The sequence below is a fragment of the Camelina sativa genome, chromosome 1 (assembly GCF_000633955.1).
Source record: "Camelina sativa cultivar DH55 chromosome 1, Cs, whole genome shotgun sequence".
Classification (NCBI taxonomy): domain Eukaryota; kingdom Viridiplantae; phylum Streptophyta; class Magnoliopsida; order Brassicales; family Brassicaceae; genus Camelina; species Camelina sativa.
The window spans coordinates 13,873,471-13,886,873 of record NC_025685.1 but is presented as its reverse complement, the minus strand read 5'-3'; the positions used below and the strand labels follow the sequence as shown (position 1 = coordinate 13,886,873).

The 13,403-nt window shown below is 35.9% G+C and overlaps 1 pseudogene; it reads left to right on the top strand.

Moving 5' to 3' along the window:
* LOC109126538 lies at nt 5,047-10,467 on the top strand (annotated as a pseudogene).

Here is a 13,403-nt window from a genome sequence, read left to right as displayed (position 1 = left end):
TCCTCATCGGGCCTAAGCTCGCATGCCATAATATATAAGGAAGTCCAATACTTGTCTCTCGGGTTGCCACCCTACAGCGCGCTCCCGGATCGTCATCCAAGTCGATGTACCAATCATGCTCTCAAGCCACAAAGTCTTAGAATATGACGGTACTAGGAGAACCTAAGTCCCCCAAGAGTCGCGAGCAAACAATTCTGAACACGTCTGAATCCTATCCCTATCCAGGTTTCCTTCCCGTGGCTCGCGTAAGACAACACGATGTCCTACCAACCACATATCCCCTCACTGGAATACCTCATGACCACACAAGGATCATCTCACTGCCCCACGGGCCGCCACAAAGGCCAACAAATGTCCTAAACAGGACTGCCACCAAGGCCAAACAAATGTCTTAAACAGGACCGCCACAAAAGCCAAACAAATGTCCTAAATAGGACTACCACAAAGGCCAAAAAAATGTCCTTAACAGGACCGCCACAAAGGCTATCTGTGCCGAAGGACCATCACAAAGAAAACTATCCCGAAGGACCGTCACAAAGACCATCTGTCCCAAAGGACCGCCTAAACAGGCACTCTGGCTAAACAGCCTGCCACAAAGGCCACACACAGCTAAACAGCCCGCCACAAAGACCGCCACACACGGGCACAATGACTCAAAAGTCCGCCACAAAGGCCTCGCAAGCCCCTCCAAGGCTCACAATCACCAAAAATGGACAAATTCTAACTCACATAAAACTTTCCATTATTAGACTTTCCACTTCTAGAAACTTCCCACTTATAAAAACTTCTATTTAAGGAAACTTTCCCTCAAACCACCGCCTCACGGAAATTCCGTACCCCGAGCACCACCTCATCTTGTTACTTAGTCGCACAACCAACCATCCCAAGCGACCAAGTAAACAAGAGAGATGGGCTGGAATACTCCATTCCCGCTCCAGCCACGGACTACAACTGGGACCAGGCTAGACAAGTTCAAGTCGCGACCTACTTCTCGAACCACTTCTTGAACCTTGCCTTCATCTTCACCTCTGGCTCCCAAGTCTGCTCCTCAAAACCATCACAGTCCCAAAGGACTCTCATCAAAGGAATCTTCTTCTTCCGAAGTTCCTTGATCCTCCTCTCGAGAACCCTCACTAGTCTCGCCTCCAAATTCATGTTAGGCTGAAGATCCTCAGCAATCTTAGCCAACAACTGATCATCATCACGGAGACACTTCCGCAACGTAGACACATGGAAAACCTTATGGAATGCTCGCATAACCACATGTAACTCCAGTCTATATGCCACTGGCCCAACTCGCTCAACCACTCTGAACGGACCCATATACCTTGGACTCAACTTAGTCTCAGTCAATGACCTGTTCGGACCCCGCAATATGGCCATCTTGAGGTACACTCTGCACACTCCGGGGTAATGAAGCTATGAGTAGCTCCAGAGTCAAACATAACGTGGGACTTAAACCCGCCCACCAACAAAGTCCCTACACAAACTTCATGTGCTGAGAACCTAACACTTTATCACATGACAACATTAAAAACTGAACTTACTAAGAATTCACAAAGACAAGTACCAAAAATCATACCTGTGATTGCCCCGGCACTGGTTCCACCAGTCTCTGCAGTCGTATAAACACGTGGCGTCTGCTCAATCTGTGTCACCGGCTGCCCTCCCGTCTGCACCTGCTGCAACGCTGCCACTGCTACCGACAGCAACTTAGGACACAAGGGCCTGATGTGCCCTGGCTCCCTGCAATGATAGCATACACGGCTGCTGTCGACGGAGCACTCCTCTTGGGACAGCTAGCAATCTTTTGATCCTATCTCCCACACTTGACGCAACTCGCACCACTCGACGTCTGCATAGCCTCCCACCTCCTCTTGGTTACCTCCCTGATGTTTGGGCTAGCCGCCACTGACTGTGCCCGGATATCCTCCTCGATCCCTGCTGCAGTCTCAACCAGCTCTGCACGCGAAGCATTAGTCCGCCCTCTACAGTGAACCCTCAAATCATCACATAGGGCCCTCAAAAACCTCATAATCTGAGCCTCCTCAGACTCCATATCCCGACCCCCATACCTCAGAAGTCGACTGAACTCCAAGTCAAGCTCCCGCACTGACCGAGTCCCCTGAGCTAGCTGAAGGAACTGCACCTCCAACCTATCCAGTGCCTCTCTAGGGAAATACTTGCGGTTGAACTCCAAGACGAAGTCAGCCCAAGACATCTCCCTCTGCACTCTCCTGGCTGCCACAGAAATCCACAACAACTGAGCATGACCAATCAAATGGTGGACCCCAATGTCCACCCAAAACTCCTCAGGACATCTCAGAGTATCGAAGTTACGTTCCACACTCATCCTCCATGCATCCGCAGCGGTAGGATATGTACCTCCAGAAAACCGCTTGGTACCAATACGGCCCATCTTTGTCAGCATGCTGATATAACGAGAATGGACCCCCACATCGGCAGCCACTGGCTGCCGCTCCTCCGCTACCACTGGTGGCCCTACCTGAGCCTGAACCGGTGCCACTGGCGGCAACCGCGCTATCAACTGTGCCAGCAAACCCGCAAGGTCGACACCTGGGACTCCACCCACTGGGACTCCCACACCTGGGGCCCTAACATCACCGGCTACTGGAGCATCAACACCGCCCCCTCCGGCCACACTCATGGAATCCCTCTGGACACCCTGCGACTCGCCAACACCCTCTGCTGTCACACTCTGGTCCGCAGCCTCACTAACCACTGGGACTCTGCCCCTACCACGACCACGTCCGCATCCACGACCACGTCCGCGTCCACGACCACGACCACGACCACGATCAGCAACAACATCCTCTCTAACCATCTGCACTACCATGAACAGAAGGCTAAGCACACAATTAACATAACACAAAATCATAAACTCACCATGGAATCACACTATAGGCTTGAAGAGGATGTTCTAGGACTCCATGCCACACACAATTGACTAACTCACATAATCAATCAAGACATTCAATCCCAAGCATCACAACAGAAACCTAGTGAACCCAAACCTAGAACCGTAAGGGCTCTGATACCAAACTGAAACTACCTGACCCGTTTTTTTTTTTAAATAATAAAGAATAATAATAATAATAATTACAACTAGTGGTCCCATACCCACTAGCCACCTAACCACAATGACAACCAACAGCGGAATAACCAATACCAATAAAAATCCAAGAAATAATAACCATTAATCAAATATAACAATAATCCAATAACCAATAATCAGAAAACATGAAACCAGCAACCTAGCAATGTTTCTAATGACCCAACTCTAGCAACCTAGCAATGCCAGACAACATCCAATCGAGTCCCTAGAACATCCTCCTCTTCATTGCCTTGATTCCACGATCACACTTTGCCTTTACCTGCATCACAAACACAAATTGCAATGCATGAGTATTTTATAAACACTCAGTAAGGTAATCCTCCCATCTACTGGGCTATACACACAAGCAATAGAGATACTCTAACCAACAAACAACAATCCACAAACAAACCAGACTCTGCATCGACCGACACCACCTGGGGACTGCATCGACCGACGCATTATATGCATCGACCGATGTTTCCATCGCATCGACCGACGCATGCTCGACATCACGCGGAAACCCTAATTGCATCGACCGAAGATTCCACATGGCATCGACCGATGCTCTTAGGTCAAACCGCGTCGTCCTCGCACTTGCATCACCGATGCACAAAGTGCATCGACCGATGCACATGCCGAGCATCGTTTTCCCCGAAGCTTCTCACCGGATCTTCATTCCTGCAACCACAAGACTCGATCCCAAGCCACAAGAAAGCCTCACACGAACCTAAACAACGTTCTAACAAGCCAAACAACACATAAACAAACAGATCATAGAATCTCCAGCTTAGATAAGCCATGGTCATGCACTTACCTTCGCAACAAAAGAAATCTGACCCAAACACAGGAAGAAAACGCTCCTAAGAAGCTCCTACAACGATCCCAGCTACAGATCTCTACAGAAACAGCTTCCAACTCCAAAAAATCACCAAGAACACTCAAGAACACCAAGAACTCTCTTTCTCTCTTTTATTTCTCTCAAAAGCGGCTAAAGTCGACTAATGAGACAAAAGAACAATTTAAGGTTTTTTCTTTTCCCTTTGCCCAAAACGCAGCGTTTAACTTAAGTCAAAACGCAGAAACTGAACCTGCATCGACCAATACGCCTCCAGCATCGACCGATGCACATCCCCAAACCGGGATTTTGGTTCGCGGATGTTACAAAACTTCTCGAAACAAATGACCTAAATTCTTAAGCGGGTCAAACTCGTCCCCGTAGCCATACCCCATAAGGGGTATACTATATTTTTATCTATAAAAACCCGTCCTTCGAAATTTTTAAGAAATAATATTTAAATATATAGAAGATTTTATATTTTTTTAATATGTTAATTTTGAAATTAAGGAATCTTTAATATATGTTAGTTTTATACATCAGAAATTTTCTATATGGAAAACTAAAAATTAGGATTTGCATAATTTTAAATATTTTATAGTTTAAAATAAATTAAGATGCCGTCAAATTATTTTTAAATATTTTCCAGTATCTATTATTCAAAATTAATTTCAGTTTTTTTTGGTCCAAAAATTCTAAACAATAAGAAATAATATTATTTATATTTTTGAAAATATGAATTAAATATATATTTTTTACATCTCATGTTATTATTTTTATTATAATATAATACATAGGTTTTGAAAATAATTTTGAAAACATGTAGGGGATAATATTAATTAATATTTGAAAAATATTTGAATAATATTTACCAATTTCAGAATTTATAGGAATAAAATATTGTGTATATAAATAAATTGAATAGCAATAGCAGTTTTATGTAATAATATAGAATATTAAGGGCAAGTAATAAATTGGGTACAAAACTCTTTTCTTTAAGAATGCTTCTCTTTTAATACATAGATCATACCTACAATGTTTTTTTTTTTCTAATAACTTTCAACGAACTATCAATTCATTTCTATCATCTCAGATGAGCAAATCCTTTCAACTCTCGTTCACCGTTCTTATTGTCATCACAGTTCTTGTACTAGGTTTGTATTGACATTTAGTATTGTCTAATATTACATATATATATTTTTTTCCTAATAAACGAGTTTTGAATACCAAATTAGTTCTTTACAATATCAATATCAATACCAAATCTAGATCGATTACTATCTACTGCAGAGGAAACCATCTCTTATATAATATCCCTATTATCACAAACCACTAACATTTTCGACTCACTTCTACCTTTCAATCTATTTTGGCGTGTATGGAAAGCAAGGAACAATTTGGTTTTCAATAACTACTTTGAGAGTGCAACTAAAACAGTTTTACTCGCTAAATCCGAATGCAAAGACTGGACCAGTACCATGCAAATTTCGTTACCGAGTCAGAATACCACACAAAGGGTAACCAATGAATCGGCGACTACCGGCACACCCATCCATCAAGTGTAATTTTGATGCAGGTTTTAACAACCAAACATATCAAACCACTTGTGGTTGGATCTTCCGTGATCATCATGGTGAATCGTTGGCATGGGAAGCTTCTAGACTAAACAATGCAGGTTCTGCCTTAGAAGCTGAAACTAAGGGACTATTAGTGGCACTACAGCAGGCTTGGTGCAAGAGCTACCAATCTATCATTTTTGAAGGAGATTGTAATGATTTAATAAAATTAGTTAATGGTCAACATTTGAATGCTTCATTGACTAATCTATTGGAAGATATACATCTATGGACTACAAAACTAAAACAAGTATCTTTCACCTTCACAAACAGAGAATGTAATAGTGTTGAACACGCTCTAGCTAAATATGGTTGTATTGACAAAATTTATTATGCTGATTCTGTATTGAAGCCACCATGGCTAGCTCAAAATCTTTGTAACGATTATATTTAATTAATATATACATCATTTGTGAAAAAAAAAATATATATCAATACATTGATGTTAAATAAATTTGTGTCAAGTATTATTTAATTTAGAATTCAGTAACATCGAGTTCAGCTTTTTATTGTACCATACGTCCATACGTATTAGACCTGACTAGAAAATGAGTTCAAATTGTTTGTACCACCTAAAAGATATTTTGAAATTTCTTCACAATTTGGTTAATTTCTTAGTTTATAAATTTCAATGGTCTTAAGATACCCCCGAAGATTGTTGTGATATCAATTGATTATACATATTTCCATTGGTTTTAACATTTTTTTTCCATTTTCGCTGATAGACACGTGTCTCAAACTACAGCTATTGTTCTAAAAGTATTGGTATAGTTTTATATGATACATTCAAATTATTTTAATATACTAGGGATTAGTCCGGGCTATGCCCGGTATGTATTTGGCAATTTTATTTTTAATTTAGTTATAGTAGTTTTGTTTTTAGTTTTTTGTCTATTATGTATGCAGAAAATCATTTAATGTTGTATTTAATATCTTGATTAATAAAAATTTTATGGTACTATTTCTTGTTTTAGCATATTCTTATTTTTGTTTATTGTGTATTCTGTTTTGAAATTACAATTCATTTACATGTCCTATAATGTATATGGTATTTTTCTATTTTATCTCTCTCGGTAAAAAGTTTACAATTGTTTATATTCTTGTTTGAAAACGACATGTCCTTTTTGTGTGAGATTTGGGATATGTTGATAGAGATAGTTTTTTTACAAAGCAGTATAGTAAAATTAAATCATTTATTTACTTATTTGGCCGTGTTGGAATACAATCCAAGTCTCACATCTGAAGTTTGATAAAACTATCATTAATATATAAAAGGTTATGGTTAATCTATTAATTGCCAATTGGTTTTTAGTTGGAAGCCCAAGATAACCCAAATTTAACATGGTATCAGAGCTCAAGGTAAAAAAATTCTGGTGGACCTAGAAAAGTGGATACAGACATGCCTCTTGTTAACCCGAGTAATGAGGGCCCAAAAAGGGGTTTATTATCGGTCCAAGTGAGATCGGTTCGAGATGGAGTTATCATCTCGAGGAGGCGTGTTAAGATCTCATATATGATCTTTGGTTTGAAGGGAAGATTATTGGAATACAATTCAAGTCTCACATCTGAAGTTTGATAAAACTATCATTAATATATAAAGGGTTATGACTAATCTACTAATTGTCAATTAGTTTTTAGTTAGAAGTCCAACATAAACCCAAATTTAAGACAATGCACGTCATATAATTAGATTTTAAACTGACATATATGCAATATGCTAATGGAAATATATACCTACAATTTTGTATAACAGTTTGAAGCTCATAATTCGACTAACATATTATTGGATCGATAAAAAAGCATAATAGTTTACACTTAATCGCTCCACTGTGGTTGGACCTGACCTTTTATTTTTGAAGCAAAATAATACTTCTTAGGATATCATCATCTGACATTCTAGACATTGAAACAGGTTGAGAAACATATCGTTAAATGTATATTTCTCTGCACATACCAATTTTTCTAACTTCAAAATGCAAAGATATGATCAGACGACACATGTTAACTTCAACACTAAAACAACAAAACCAAGAAACAGTGTGATTTTACACGTTTAAATGTAAAAATACTTGAACTCCGAGAAACAATGTGACTATGATTCCTTACGCTTACATTTTTGACAGTCGCTGGCAAAAATCGTTTACACGTTACATCAGCCTATCCACAACCATAATTTCCCTTAGCTTCCACCACCTCCTCTGATTCTTCTTCTTAACGGCAGAAGCAACGACAATGCAACCTAACAATAAAAACATATATTTAAGTTAGCCGCAGAAAAACTTAGATTCTATAAGATAGAAAATCAAGTTTTAAACCTTCAAAGTGTCATTGTGTAACACTTTAAACATCGAGAGAATTTCACTAACACTATAAACTTTTAAAATTATTTTACTAACACTTTGAACTTTTAGAATTATTTTACTAACCCTTTAAACCTTAAAACTAACTTTCATTTTTGTACCGCCATAAAAATTAACAGAATAATAATATCTACCAACGTAAAATAGTTAAACTATGTTGGTTTAATTTAAATTTTAATTAATTTTAGTTTTTATAAATAAATAAAAAGATAAAAATAAATTTGTTTTCATCTTCATTGTAAACAAAACTTTTACGACGTTACTCTTCATATTATTAATCCTTTTAATAAATGCATCTCTACTGGATTCTAATTCAAATTGATTGACTTCTCATTGGAAATTTCACATGATTATTCTAAATATATTGTCATCTTCAATTTTACATTTGTCAAATGTTTTAACCTTACCTCTGATTCTTCATTTTTTTTTTGCTTTGATGTATTTTTAATTTTTTTTATCAATCCTCATAAATAATTTAATTAAATTAAATTAATTAAATAAGTATTTAAATCAAACCAGCATAGTTTAACTATTTCACGTTAACGGATATTACTGTTCTGTCATCTGTCGTGACGGTACAAACAGAAATATTAATTTTAAGGTTTAAAGTGTTAGTGAAATTATTTTAAAGGTTTATAGTGTTAGTAAAAATATCTCAAGGTTTAAAGTGCTACTCAATGACACTTTGAACGTTTAAAATGTGATTTTCCCGTTTTTAATTAGAAGCACAATTTAACATTGAGGACATGCAGGAGAAAAATGGAAAACTTGATAAAAGTATAATCTGTTTGCCATAAAAAATAATTGATTGGTAGTTTTCTATTTGATGATGATAAAAATGCAAACCTTATGTTTCTTTTATAGTAGTCACACAGTCACACAGTGATTTGTAAATCATAATGTTGATCTGTTAAAGGCATCTCAATTTGACTTTGCAAGATCAATCGATTATTGTAGCGGTTTTTGTTAGTTGCTACTTCCTTGAGAGTATAAAATCACAAACATAAAACTCATGTCTAGTACACGCACCAAGAACCAAAACGGAAGCTATTTCTCATCATGATCAACTAAATTTTAAAGATCCCAGTTAATATTACTCCACGGCAAATAAGAAGAAAACAATTACATTACCTGGGATAGAATTAGAAATATCATGTATTTGTAATCTTATCTTCATGTGTATGTTTAACACAAATCTCTAGTGCCTCTTGAAACACCAAAAAGCGGACTTGAGAGTCGAGACAATCAAATAACACAACAAAACTTATGCCAAAGTGTCCATTACATTCTCAATATGCCCACTTTACACTGTATGCATATTACATTAGATAGAGAGAGATAATTCACCGCAAATGAAACTGCAAGAAAGTATTGTTATCAAAAAAAAAAAGTATTGTTATTTTGTATTTATTTAAAATTTCAGAGAACGGGGTAAGAGATAATACTTGAGAACTCAATTGATTAACTTAAACGTTACTGGATTCACTTGTAGATTTTAAAAATCAGACTTTTCAAAATGAAAACTTAGTCATGTGGAAGAATAGAATCTAAACCGTTGCTGAAGGAAATCAACAAATCTGAGACATCACTTCTAAATGGTGGGTATTGCAGATCACATATTCACATATATTGTAGTTGTTCCTAAGAATTGATAAGTGCACAGTTAGGTGAGTAGCAAAACAGAGGATTCGACACAAGAAGGTTAGTGATCTAGAGGCACCAAAAAGGCATAATTTTACATGAACCAAGAAGATTAGTGATTTAGAGGCACCAAGAAGATTAGGATCAAACGTTAGCATTTGTATATCGTTGCCTCCGTTGAACCAACAACAATAAGCCTGCAAAAAAGGAACGGTAATTTTTGTTCTAGATTGATGTACGTACTTGCCAACGAAGATCCCTGTCGGGCTGAGTCGAGGAAAGGGAGAAACGTGAATCTTCAATATTGTTTCTCTCTTCCACCTATGATTTACATCGGTGAACGAACATGATGAAAGGACATAAGTTTTATCTTTAGAAATTTAATTAGAATCAACAACGGTGTTAAGAAAAGGATATGGGAGGCAGAACGGTTCGACTTTCATTTAAATCATTTTGATATGAGCTAACCCTAATGTAAGTCTTAGTTAGAGAGTATTAAGGTGATGTGGCCTAAGAAAGAAGTTCCAGAAGCTGACGTGGATAGGCTGAGAAGCCTCAAATTGTCCCTTTTATTAATAGTAATTAATTATTTGCAACTACATTTTTCTGAATGGATATACCTAAATTTCTTTGAAACATCTATCTTCACTATAAGAAGATAAAATAATACCTTTTTCATTCTGTATACATAAATTAAAATTTATATTCCAAACGTATTATTATAACAGGAGTGGTTGGAAATGTGGAGCAAAAAAGCCAACGTAAGTGTTGGAGCATTGTAAACAACGTGAGTGTGAGTCTCTGTGTTTGAAGAAACAACCGAAAGGAAGATCTATATGCATACCTTCAGCCCCTGGAAAACATTTTCAATGTAACTGTCGTCATCCTTGCCTTTAACTGCGCCTATTTTCTTCTAAACAAATAACAAATCACAAATACTGTAAAGATAAGCTTTTATACCACATGAGAACATAAGCTTAATTATGTTTGGTTAGTTAACTACTTGTATCATCCTTTTGCTGTTTAATTAATGAAATAATGAGATGTTAAAGTCTTAAAAGAAAAAATAACCTTATATAATATTTCTAATTTCAAAAGTATTATACCGGACCTCATTACACACTATATTGTATTATATATTTATATGACATAAAAAATGAATTTGATTTCATGCATCTTTATACATCCAGTTTATATAATTTGATAAATTATATATGGTTTTCTAAAAGAATTGATCAGTGCCATCTTGTAACATATGATCACAAAACGAGATACCCAGCTAAAGGAAAACTTCCGTCTATGTTCTAAATAGAAAATGTTACTTTCACACTTTCTTAATTATGGTAAATCACAAATTATGAAACTCAAATGGCGTAGTTACTATTTTCTCCCATTCTTACACGACACATTAACCAACTTGTGAACCACCACCACACACACACAAAAAAAACCTTGTATGCAATTTACTTGGTTTAGACTTCCACTACATACATAACATCTTTAACTAAACTAGGTTAGACCCGTGCGATGTCACGGGATGTTTTTAATACATTTTAAATACATTTGATGTTAAATATATGATTTTTAATTTTCTGAAATTATATTAATCATAAAAATTATGATTTACACAATGAAAAAATATAAAAATGTATTGAAAAAAAACTACAATGGTTTGTAACTTCGTAGTATTTGTTATGCGTTTAAATTTTAAGTCGGATAAATTTAATTGTATAATTGGCTTAACGAAAATTTAAACACTGTAATCATCACCGTAGAAGAAATCACATCTATATTCGTAGTAAATGCATGCAATAAGATAGACATATGTTAACTTTTGTTTCATAATATGTAAAGTTTATGTATGTTGCTCCAAGAATCCAATAAATGATGTTTATCCTCCACACAGGCTTGAGAGATTAACGTAGCTCATTCTTAGAATGAACTATAAATTAAGCAATTGTATGGTTTTTTTCTTTCTTTTTGGTCGAGAAGCAATTGTATGGTTTGTTCTCAAATTTAGAATATCAAAGCGTTGACAAAAATAAACAAAAGAAATGAATAACTTAACTAATCATAACTTGTTAATATCACAAATGAATATTATTAACTAATGATAAACGTGATGTGGAACATAGAAGGATTTTTACTGTACATGAAATGCTTAATTGTATTATTCAAATTTAATTGGCTATCTATTTTAAGATTTTGTAAGTTATAAAGGAAATGATAAATGTTAAATGGTATTTGTTTTTAGATTNAAAATGTATTGAAAAAAAACTACAATGGTTTGTAACTTCGTAGTATTTGTTATGCGTTTAAATTTTAAGTCGGATAAATTTAATTGTATAATTGGCTTAACGAAAATTTAAACACTGTAATCATCACCGTAGAAGAAATCACATCTATATTCGTAGTAAATGCATGCAATAAGATAGACATATGTTAACTTTTGTTTCATAATATGTAAAGTTTATGTATGTTGCTCCAAGAATCCAATAAATGATGTTTATCCTCCACACAGGCTTGAGAGATTAACGTAGCTCATTCTTAGAATGAACTATAAATTAAGCAATTGTATGGTTTTTTTCTTTCTTTTTGGTCGAGAAGCAATTGTATGGTTTGTTCTCAAATTTAGAATATCAAAGCGTTGACAAAAATAAACAAAAGAAATGAATAACTTAACTAATCATAACTTGTTAATATCACAAATGAATATTATTAACTAATGATAAACGTGATGTGGAACATAGAAGGATTTTTACTGTACATGAAATGCTTAATTGTATTATTCAAATTTAATTGGCTATCTATTTTAAGATTTTGTAAGTTATAAAGGAAATGATAAATGTTAAATGGTATTTGTTTTTAGATTTTACTTGTTGATTAAATTGTTAAATGAATCATTAGCATGCAGGCTTTGATAACATTGACTTTGTTTGCATTTTTTATTGAATAAGTGACTTCTTGTGAGTTACATGCTTTTTTAAAATCTATTTTAGCAACTTCGATGTATTTTAATGATTGTGCTACATACTATAGGTAGATGAGCTAAAACAAATTGTGTAGGTAATGCAATAATGAAAAAAACATAATTGCGATTAAGAAAAAATTTCTTTGTTCTCCATGTACAATTGTTTTTGCGATTAAGAATACTCCAATTGAAACAGAGGTTTTGATGTCAATCGAAACCGTTAGTGGTGCCATTCCGAAGACCAATCTTGTACCACTAACAAGCCTGCAACAAAAAAACTTAAGCATACACAGGGCCATAAGGTCATGTCTAACGGTGGTGCTAAAAAAAGTGTTAAGGATTGTATTGATTAAAACAGTTTATTTTTAATTAAATCAGCTAAAGTTTTGTTGTGATCGTAGCTTAATTTAGCTTTTTTTTTTGATCGAGTGTCTGTTAAGTTGTGATTGTTTTTTTATCCTTCTTCGCTTCCTTCTGTTCTCTCTCCACTTCTACAAGCCGATCAATCTTTGTCCGTCGTCATCACCAACTCCTGCTCCGACGATCGCTCAAAAAACTCTGGTGACGACTTTTGTAGATTGTCCGAGGAAGACCATAGCGACGCCTTATGCTTCGGTGGCTGGAATTGCTCCGCCCAAATCCTTCGTGGCACCACCACCTCCTCCTCCTCCTGCGGCGGCGGAGGGAAAAGCTACCACGACCACCAATTTGCCTCCTCTATTGCCTGATTCAATCTGCAATATTGAAGAATATGATTGAGAGTCTCTGTTCATACATTCCATGTTGGTTACCCTGTGAACATTGATGCTCTTGATGCACTATACGAGAAGGTGAGATTGAATTGAATGAAACATAGACGCAC